Here is an 8458-nt window from a genome sequence, read left to right on the forward strand (position 1 = left end):
CATGCAAACTGCACGGTCCACTAGGCGCGTCCCCTCCATGCAATATGTCTCCTCCCCGCCAAACTTTCCCTCCCTCACATCGCTGTTTCTAGCTGGGGCCCCAGGCCCCACCTCCGCATGCGAGGTAGGGGGGGAGGGGGCAGCAGTTCTTCCACCAGGTCCCACCCAGGTGCCGTCTCATGGCCCGAGGATAAGGATACCGTGCGCTTCGAACTTTGTGCCTCACAGACTGGCCCACTCTCCTGGGGCTGGGATTGACCGGTCTCCACAACGGTCAGAACTCCCACTTGATGTCCCGCTAGGCCTTCCTCCAGGCCTGCTGTGGCAGTCGAAGCTGCAACCTCAGCCAGGATCGTCACCGCATTGGCTGGCCTGCTCTCCAAGGGCATGGACAAATCAGATTCCTTGGTGATCCCCACGCCCTTTCCCCATGCTACCTCGTTGGGCATCTCTTGTCTTCCCGATGCGACCACCTCGGAATCCGCCGAAACTACCACGAAAGCATCTGCTGCCTCGCCCTGCTCGCCAATAGGAAGGGGGAGACTGGTCTGGTGCATGGGAGAGCAACCGTGGGGCCTCTGCCACCACCAAATCCTGGCCCAAAGCAGCAGCCCGGCAGGCCGCTTTGTCCGCTCCCATCTGAGCTAGGCGGCCGCAGCCATCCCTGTGGCCCGGCGTGCTCTCTGACCCTGCCAATATGAATGATTGTCTTGTGCTCCAGCAGCTGACAGGAAGTTGGCTGGCGAGCCGCCGGGATGAACTCCGTCTCTGGCTCCGGCACCCACAGCGTTCTCGCAACCGGCACCTCATCAGGGTCAACGCACCATGCCCGTAGCATGAACATGGAGAGGTCCTCGTGGTTGGCTGTCTCCGGTGCCAAGCTCTCCACCAGGCTGCCTGAGCCCAGGAGCTCCGCGGCTGTGTCCCTCGTCCAAACATGGGACGGCACTCCCTCAATCATCAGATCCACCTGAGAACGCATCATTTTTGTCACTGCTTGGGCTTGCTACAGCCAAGGCCTAAAGAACATCTTGAAGAAGCCATGCTCGATGGAGTCCGCCGCCAGGGCCTGGTTCCTGAGCTCCAGAGCAGCAAAGACCACAAGAAAATCCTTCGGGAAGAACTTATGAACTGAAAAATTGTGCCTGGGAATATCCAACTGAGCCGCGATGGCCTCGGCCGCCTCCACAGACGAAACCGCCGGCCTGGAACCACCAATGCACGCAACCACCGCCATCCTGAGACGCTGCTCCATGTCATCCATCTCTTGCGTCCGCGAGATGACGCAGATGTCCATGGCCGCTGGAGCCGCGGCCGCCGCAGGCAGCCCCAGCCAGGCTCCCGCAGGTACGGTGTCGGCCGGGACTAACGAGGGCCTCCCCTGAGGAGAGACCTGCCGAGTCGTCGGCGACAGCCTGCGCGCGAGCCCTGCTGGCGGCTGCTGCTGACCAGTCCGCGCCACCTTGTCCATGGCCTCACGCCGGAGCTCCTCCTCCAGCCGCGGGCTCCGAGGACGGGAGCACTCCGAAGAGATGTGTCCCTCAAGCCCGCATCGGAAGCGGAGAGGCTTAAAGGTGCAGTCTTCCCTGCGGTGCCCTTCCCTGAAACACTTGAAGAAGAGACCAAAAAGATCTGACGGGATTTCACGCCTCTCCTGCGACGAAGCCGGCGAACGCGACCTGGGACGCTCCGCCGCCACCAGTTGCCTCTGCCTGAGCTCCCACTTCCGGCGACGCCAAAGCGCCTTGCGCGAGGGGGCTGGCCTTCTCCACGGAGCCGCCGCAGCCGCAGCCGCACCCGCAGCGGGATCTGTGGCCACCAGGCCGGCAGGGGGAGGCGCGCCCGTGGAGCCCGGCAACTCGGAAAGGCCGAGGCCGGACACCACAGGCTGCAAGCGGGAGGAAATCAAACCCGGGCTGCCCGGGCTGGAGGCCATGGTCAGGCGAGGAACCGGGGCCGGAAGGTGGGCGCCGGGGACCGGAGTGGTCGCCGGTGCGAGGGGATGGACGCCGGGGCCGAGTGGCCGCCGGCGGGGGAAGCGGGAGGGAGTGGGGGAGAAGCGTTCCGGGCTTCCCCTTCCGGCCCGGACTTCCTTCAGCAGTTAAAAAGTGAATATGGCGCGATCGCGCCGCACTGGCCAGAGGGCGGTACAGCCTCTGCATCGAGAGGATCAAAGGAATTACGTAACGCTTGGTAAAACATTACGTAGGTGTAGCATTTTTGGCATCGAGATTCGAGAGTCATGCATATGAACCAACAGCAATGAGTGCGTTCAGGCTGGAACCCAAAAATCCGATATCAGATTTTTATTGTTCCGATAAAAAAAACTCATCTTTAAAAGTAGAGATACCTTGTGCATAGCCAATTTAACGGCACAATAACCCTTATTATCAGATTTTTGTCAGGTAAGTTACATACACATGAATCAACCTGATAAGGAATTAAGAAAGTGCGACTTGAACGCGTCCATGTGATCCGGGTGCATGCACACGGATGCCTGCACGCTGCCGCCGCCGGCCCTGGCGGCCACGAGTACCACCTGCCCGCAGTTGTTCATGGTGATCAGCTCCGTCCTACTCGGGGCGCCCCACCCGAAGTCGGCCACCTCGTACGCCGGGTACCGAGGCGACCCGGAGATGTTCACCAACCGGTCCATCGGCATCCACGACAGCAGGTCCATCCAGTCCCAAAGGGCGAGCGGGTCCTCGGCCGCTCGGCGGACCTCCCGCTGCACCGCCGCCGTGGCGGCTGCGAAGCCCTCTACGGCGAGGAGGTCTCGCGCCGTGGCCTTGGCGAGGCACCCGGTGATGCACGTCCCGAAGTAGTTCTCGCTCACGGGCGGGTCGATGCCGCGCCGCCCGCGGCAGTCGATGAAGAAGAAGACGTAGACGTCGTGGTCGGCGGAGATGACGGCCGGGTGCTTAGCCCGGACGAAGGACACCCAGGCGAGCGCCACGACGGCCACGAAGCTGGACGGCGCAGGCGTGGAACCGGCCTGCGCGGGGGTAGTGTGGCCGGAAACGCATTGCTTCAGGCGGTGAATCTGCTGCGAGGTGACGGTGAACGTCCGGCGAGGGAGATTAATTTGGGCGCTCGGAAACAGGTTGATGTCCTGCAATGTGGAGTGTCCGAGAGTGTTAGTATGAGAGCAGGCCTCGACGAGTAACACAGGTTGCAGGCTTGCAGCTAATTTGAGAGGGAAAAGGGTAAAATACAAATGAAAGCTACTCCCTCTGCAAACTTTTATAAGACTGTTTTAGATCACTAAAATATATTGTATAAGTATATAATATATAATATATTGGTAGAGCCATTGGCTCTGGATGAAGATCTACTGTCACGCCGACTATTCATAGCTTCAGACTGTCAATCTGTGGGGAGAGATATTTCAGAGAATTCAGGTGGACTGTCAATCTGTCATCCGGGACATTTTGAAGAATGCAGGTACAGCCATGAACCTCACAGTTGTGAGTTGTAACATTGAAATCTCATAGTTTAGCAAAGTTTGTCTTATCTCTTAAAGGTTGGCCGTCATGTTTGGGTTGGAGTGCCACACGATATTGTAATCATCCCTATGAATGCAGTTGTTTGTCAATAAAGCATAGCATGTTCTCTTAAAACAATTACTCCCTCTGTATCACGATACTTGTTGTCAGGGAACTTGTATTAGTTTTCCTTAACTACAAGCATTTTGGTATAGAGGGAGTGTGTTGGTAGAGCCTTAAAAAGTCGTATACACCAAGGCTGTGCTTCGGTTAGACCCCAGGATTGTACTTATAGGCTCGTGACCTTAAAGCATAGCACGTGAAAGAGTTTATATCAATTGGATACGCTAAGCCAGTACTGGGTAGAATAGCTTGTGAGTTGTGCCTTGTGAGTCATCAGTGTATGATGAACAACTTAAAACGAGTATGCCTATATGTGGCTTTACAATTTTAGTAGAGCATAGCCTCACCCTCCTCCTCGGGCGACACGGGGAAACCTAGCCGCCACACAGCAGGACCCCCTCCACCGCCCTCTCCCGCGTGCCGCGCCGGACCCAAGGATTGTGGCGGCGGGCGGATCTGACGCGCTCCCGGAGCTCCCACCCATGGCGGCGCGTGCTTCTTCCCCGAGCTCCTCCCGTGGCCACGCGAGCACACACCCCGTTGGCCGCTAGCTGCTCCGACGGATGCCGTGCGGCTGCCTTCAGGGCCCCTCCTCGCGCCATCATGCGACCGCGTCCCTCCCCTGGTCGGGATCTGGAGTTTGTTCCCCGGCCGGGTGCGATGTTCCCCGGCCAGATGCGGCTCCTCCGGCGGCCGGGCGCAACCACTGCCGTGCGGCTCCTCTCCCCCATCCCCTCGCGAGCATCGGGACGGCCCCCCTCGGGCGGCGGCCTTGGAGGCACGGGCGGGATTTGGCTGCGCGCGTGCTCACCACCACCACCCCCCACCCGGCAGGGGCGAGTTCTGCCCGCCGGACATGGACTTGCGCCCCTTCCGGTGTCCATGGCCGGCCGGGGCGGCTCAAGGCCCGGCGCACCCTGGGATCTGCGCTTCTTCCGGCTACCTTGGCTCGCCGGTTCCCCCTTTTTGGGAAGCCATCCTCCACCCCTTCATCCACCCTACTCCACTATAAAGAGAGGTGGAGTGGTGCTCTCCAACTCATCTCAAAGTTTTACCACAGAGGCACACAATGATCTGCACACCTCTCTCTCTCTCTCTCTCTCTCTCTCTCTCTCTCTCTCTCTCTCTCTCCAAGAAATAGTTTTGTTCTGCGGGAAGGCTGCCTAGTCTCCGGTATCGATCGGTTCTGGATGGTGAAGCGCACTAGATAGGTGACAACATATGTGTGCATCCGATAGAGATATCGTACATTCGATCTTCTGTTCGAGGGAATGTCCAAGGTTATGTCCGAGGGACTGTTCGAGGAGAAAATTCTCATGGTTAGGAGGTTGTAAATCCTAGCCGCGGTAATCTGCCCCAACGATCTTCATCAACTATTCTTTCGTTGCGCCACGAGTTGGTGATGATCAGATCGAACCTTGCATGCATCTTCATAGTGGTCCGGGCTTGGTGCGCAGGATGGAATTTTATGTTTTCTTCAACGTTACCCTACAGTCCTCCCATGCTAGCCCTTGCTTTGCGTCCGCACCCTCCTCATCTGACGCTGCCACTGTACCTCTCCGGCCGTCACCCAGGCATCGTAGGATGTCCATCCCCACCAACGCCACCGCCACCCTTAGACTGCGTTGCCGTCCACCCAGGATCCCTTCGTAGATTGGTACCCTTCGCCCCACTGCCGACGACGTCGATGGTGTACACCATGCCCGGAAGGTGTTCGGTCAAATGCCATTGTGCTTATTTTTGAACTTCATGTTATTTTCTAGAGTAAGCATGATGGTGGGGTAGTCTAGAAGGAGCAATATCTGCGGACTTGTAGGTAGGAACTCAAGAGGCTCAGTCTTTTGGCGGCGCGTTCATGGTTCATTTCATGTGCAAAAGCACTTTGCGTCCTACAACATGACATCATACATGAATGCAATGTGAGCTCGTTAGGGCATCGATGGTACACCATCCAGGACTTCGGCCTGAAGTTGTGCAGTGCGGTTGAAAGCGTGGAGGCAATGTGGCCATTACGCGAGTCAACCATGAAGATCGTAAGTTTTCCTTCTTGTTGCTCTACATGTTTGTTAATTCATTCATTCACTTAAATGTCACTCTACACGTTATATACCTTGCATGCTCTGCGGTGACGTACTACAGGACCGAGGGCAGGCCATTCACGCACATGCATTGTTGGATGAACCTCAAAGGGCAACCTGTGTGGGAAGACATGTGAGCTCTGGTTATTCTAGTATCGTTGTATTTGAAATCAAAAAATGAAAAAAAAAACTTGTTGAATATCTGGTTATCTCGTTGAATTTAAACTATTGTTGTACTAGAGATATTTGCATGCTATTTATGGGTGAATTGTGCTATTTTCTATAGTTACTATGAGTGTGGCTAGCTTGGTTTAGTTAGACGAACAAAATATCATCTGTTTTATGTAAATTATATCTGAACTATGCTAAATTCCGTCGCGTTTGATGAATTTCGTCCGCTTCCTTCAAATTTGTTTTGAAATGTATGCGGGCATGGTTGGATAATCGGCTTCCGCATCACCGTCCTCGGTCTAGTACCCACCAGTCTACGAAAGATACGATGTCCGATTTAGGGGTGTATGTTTGAGATGCTAGGGGTGGAGTTAGTGGTGTCGGCCGACTCCTCCATTTCTCCTCGACAATTGGGGCCAAAAAGAGACATGCATCAATGAAAATGTGTTTGCGGATAATTAGGCGAAAAAGGGGGGATTTTGACGACGGGCCCGCATCGGCATATTCCCACATCGACAGTCTTCGGCGCTAAGCCGAGTGCAGGCGCTAAGTGTCATCTTCCATAGTTTTTTCGCGGGAAATCTTCCATATTTTTTCCATGTAGTGTCATCTTATATTTAATATATATCTAGTAATAAAGGAAATAGGTACACTTGGTTCGTCATGCTATTTTGCAGAAAACCACATTATGTTTATGATAATCAACCCGCAGTGCAGTTTAAGTCGGATTTTAGCTTTTGCAGAAAACCCCCTGTTATTTTTGGTAATTAACCCGTGGGCTAGTTTTAAGTCAAAAATCCACTTTTATAGAAAAACGCCCAATAATTGGGACAATCAACCCGCAGTATATATCAAATGTTTTTTAAAATATCCATATCTTTTAAGCCCTAACTTAAAATTTAACAAGTTATATTTGAAATTTGATTACAAAAATGTGTAAAATCTGAATATTTTGTTATTTTACATGTTAACCATGTCAAAAGTGCTATTTAGGGTGCAACCTTAATCAATAGGGCATGATTCATTTTTCTTTCATGCCGATGCCGATCCAGATTGGAAATGAAACCAAAACCAGGATTGGAGACGAAAGAAAGCATCACATGCACGGCTCACCAAAACCTCACAAAAAAAGTTGATTTCTTATCTTATACCGAGAGAGGCGTCTCAGGAATGAAAACATTCAGACGTGTTATGATTATGTGAGCACTGAGGCCAATGTTGATGAGGGTGGAAAAGAGTATAAGTGGCAATACAGATGGGATGCCATGTGTTAAAAAGAAAGTACATGGACCTATCGGGGTCTTGACTCATGCTTATTGTGTTAGAGTGTGGTATTTTATTCACTCATTGCAATGCACATGCTCTTTTGCTAATTTATAATTAAGAATGTTTTGCTATTTATAAAATAAAATTTTACTCCTCTAACCCGCACCCAGCCGATCCCCTAAACCAATAGTGGAGTAAATTTTTTTACTCCTCCTGCTATCCGACACCTAAAAATACTCGGCCGCGACCGCGCGGAGTAAATTTTCTGGCCTCTTTTGCACCTCCCCATCCCCACTGTCTCGTCGTCGACGCACCTCCCAGCGACCGTCCGCCGCCCCTGATCCTACCTCGTCGCCTTCCTTGGCCCTTGCCGCCCTTCAACCCAAGACTGCGCCCTTCGCCAGTCATTGTCATCATGGGAATCGAGGTGAAATGTTGTTGCTACCGCCTTAACCGATTCATCGGATTGCTCTTGAGTCTTCTTACTCGTTGACAGCCGTCGCATCGGACCGTGCTTACGCACCGTTGCAGGTCATTCCCACGTGTCGACGCTCGCTGGTATGGCCTAAACGTCGCAGGCTGGCCCGTCACCACCACCGCCTTGCAAGTGTTCGACGATTTGCGTGGGTGAGTTTTTATTTATTTATTTATTTTCTTTCATTATGTGTTGTTCTGTACAATTGAATTGAACCGAGCCGTTTGAATTGAAGATGAAGAGGTTAAGAGAGATGATAGGACTCACTAACACCCAAAGAGAAAGGAGACGACGAAGACTTTGAAACTCTTGTTGGCAAGATTTTAGTGATGATATGCGGCGGTTGATAAGAAGATCACAGTTTGGCCACATACAACTCAACCGTGATAAAGCGGAGGGTCATGCCAAGATCATGAGAGATTACTTGATCCGAATCCAACCTATCCAGAGAAGTACTTTCACCGACGCTTTCGGATGCGCACAAGTCATTTTCTCACCATTGCAAAAGCCGTTACAATGTTACGTGTGTGTGTGCGTGTGCGTGCGTGCGTGCGTGCGTCTGTGTGTGTGTGGTGTGTGTGCGCGCGCGCCCGCGCGCCATTATGTAGTTGCAATGTAATCTAGTATTGCATAAGTCGAAAAAACAAGTATACTCCGTTATATTTAGGGGATCAGCTAGGTCCGGCCAAAAGTTACTGAAGTAAAAGTACTCCACTAAGAGCATCTCCCAAAACCTCTGTATATTTGCACTCAATTGCTATTTTGTCAATCTTGACCAAAAAAAACTTCTCCAACAGTCTTTGTATAAGTCGCGCCCCCCCCCCCCCTCCCCTCCAAATTTTTTTTACAAAGCTGCTATA

The 8458-nt window shown here is 52.8% G+C and overlaps 1 pseudogene; it reads right to left on the bottom strand.

Annotated features, from left to right (window-relative positions):
* Positions 1–2307: 2307 nt before the first annotated feature.
* The window catches only part of LOC119335567, a 9951-nt pseudogene continuing 3800 nt past the window's right edge, over positions 2308–8458 (bottom strand).

Source organism: Triticum dicoccoides, chromosome 7B, assembly GCF_002162155.2.
Source record: "Triticum dicoccoides isolate Atlit2015 ecotype Zavitan chromosome 7B, WEW_v2.0, whole genome shotgun sequence".
In the NCBI taxonomy this organism is placed as follows: domain Eukaryota; kingdom Viridiplantae; phylum Streptophyta; class Magnoliopsida; order Poales; family Poaceae; genus Triticum; species Triticum dicoccoides.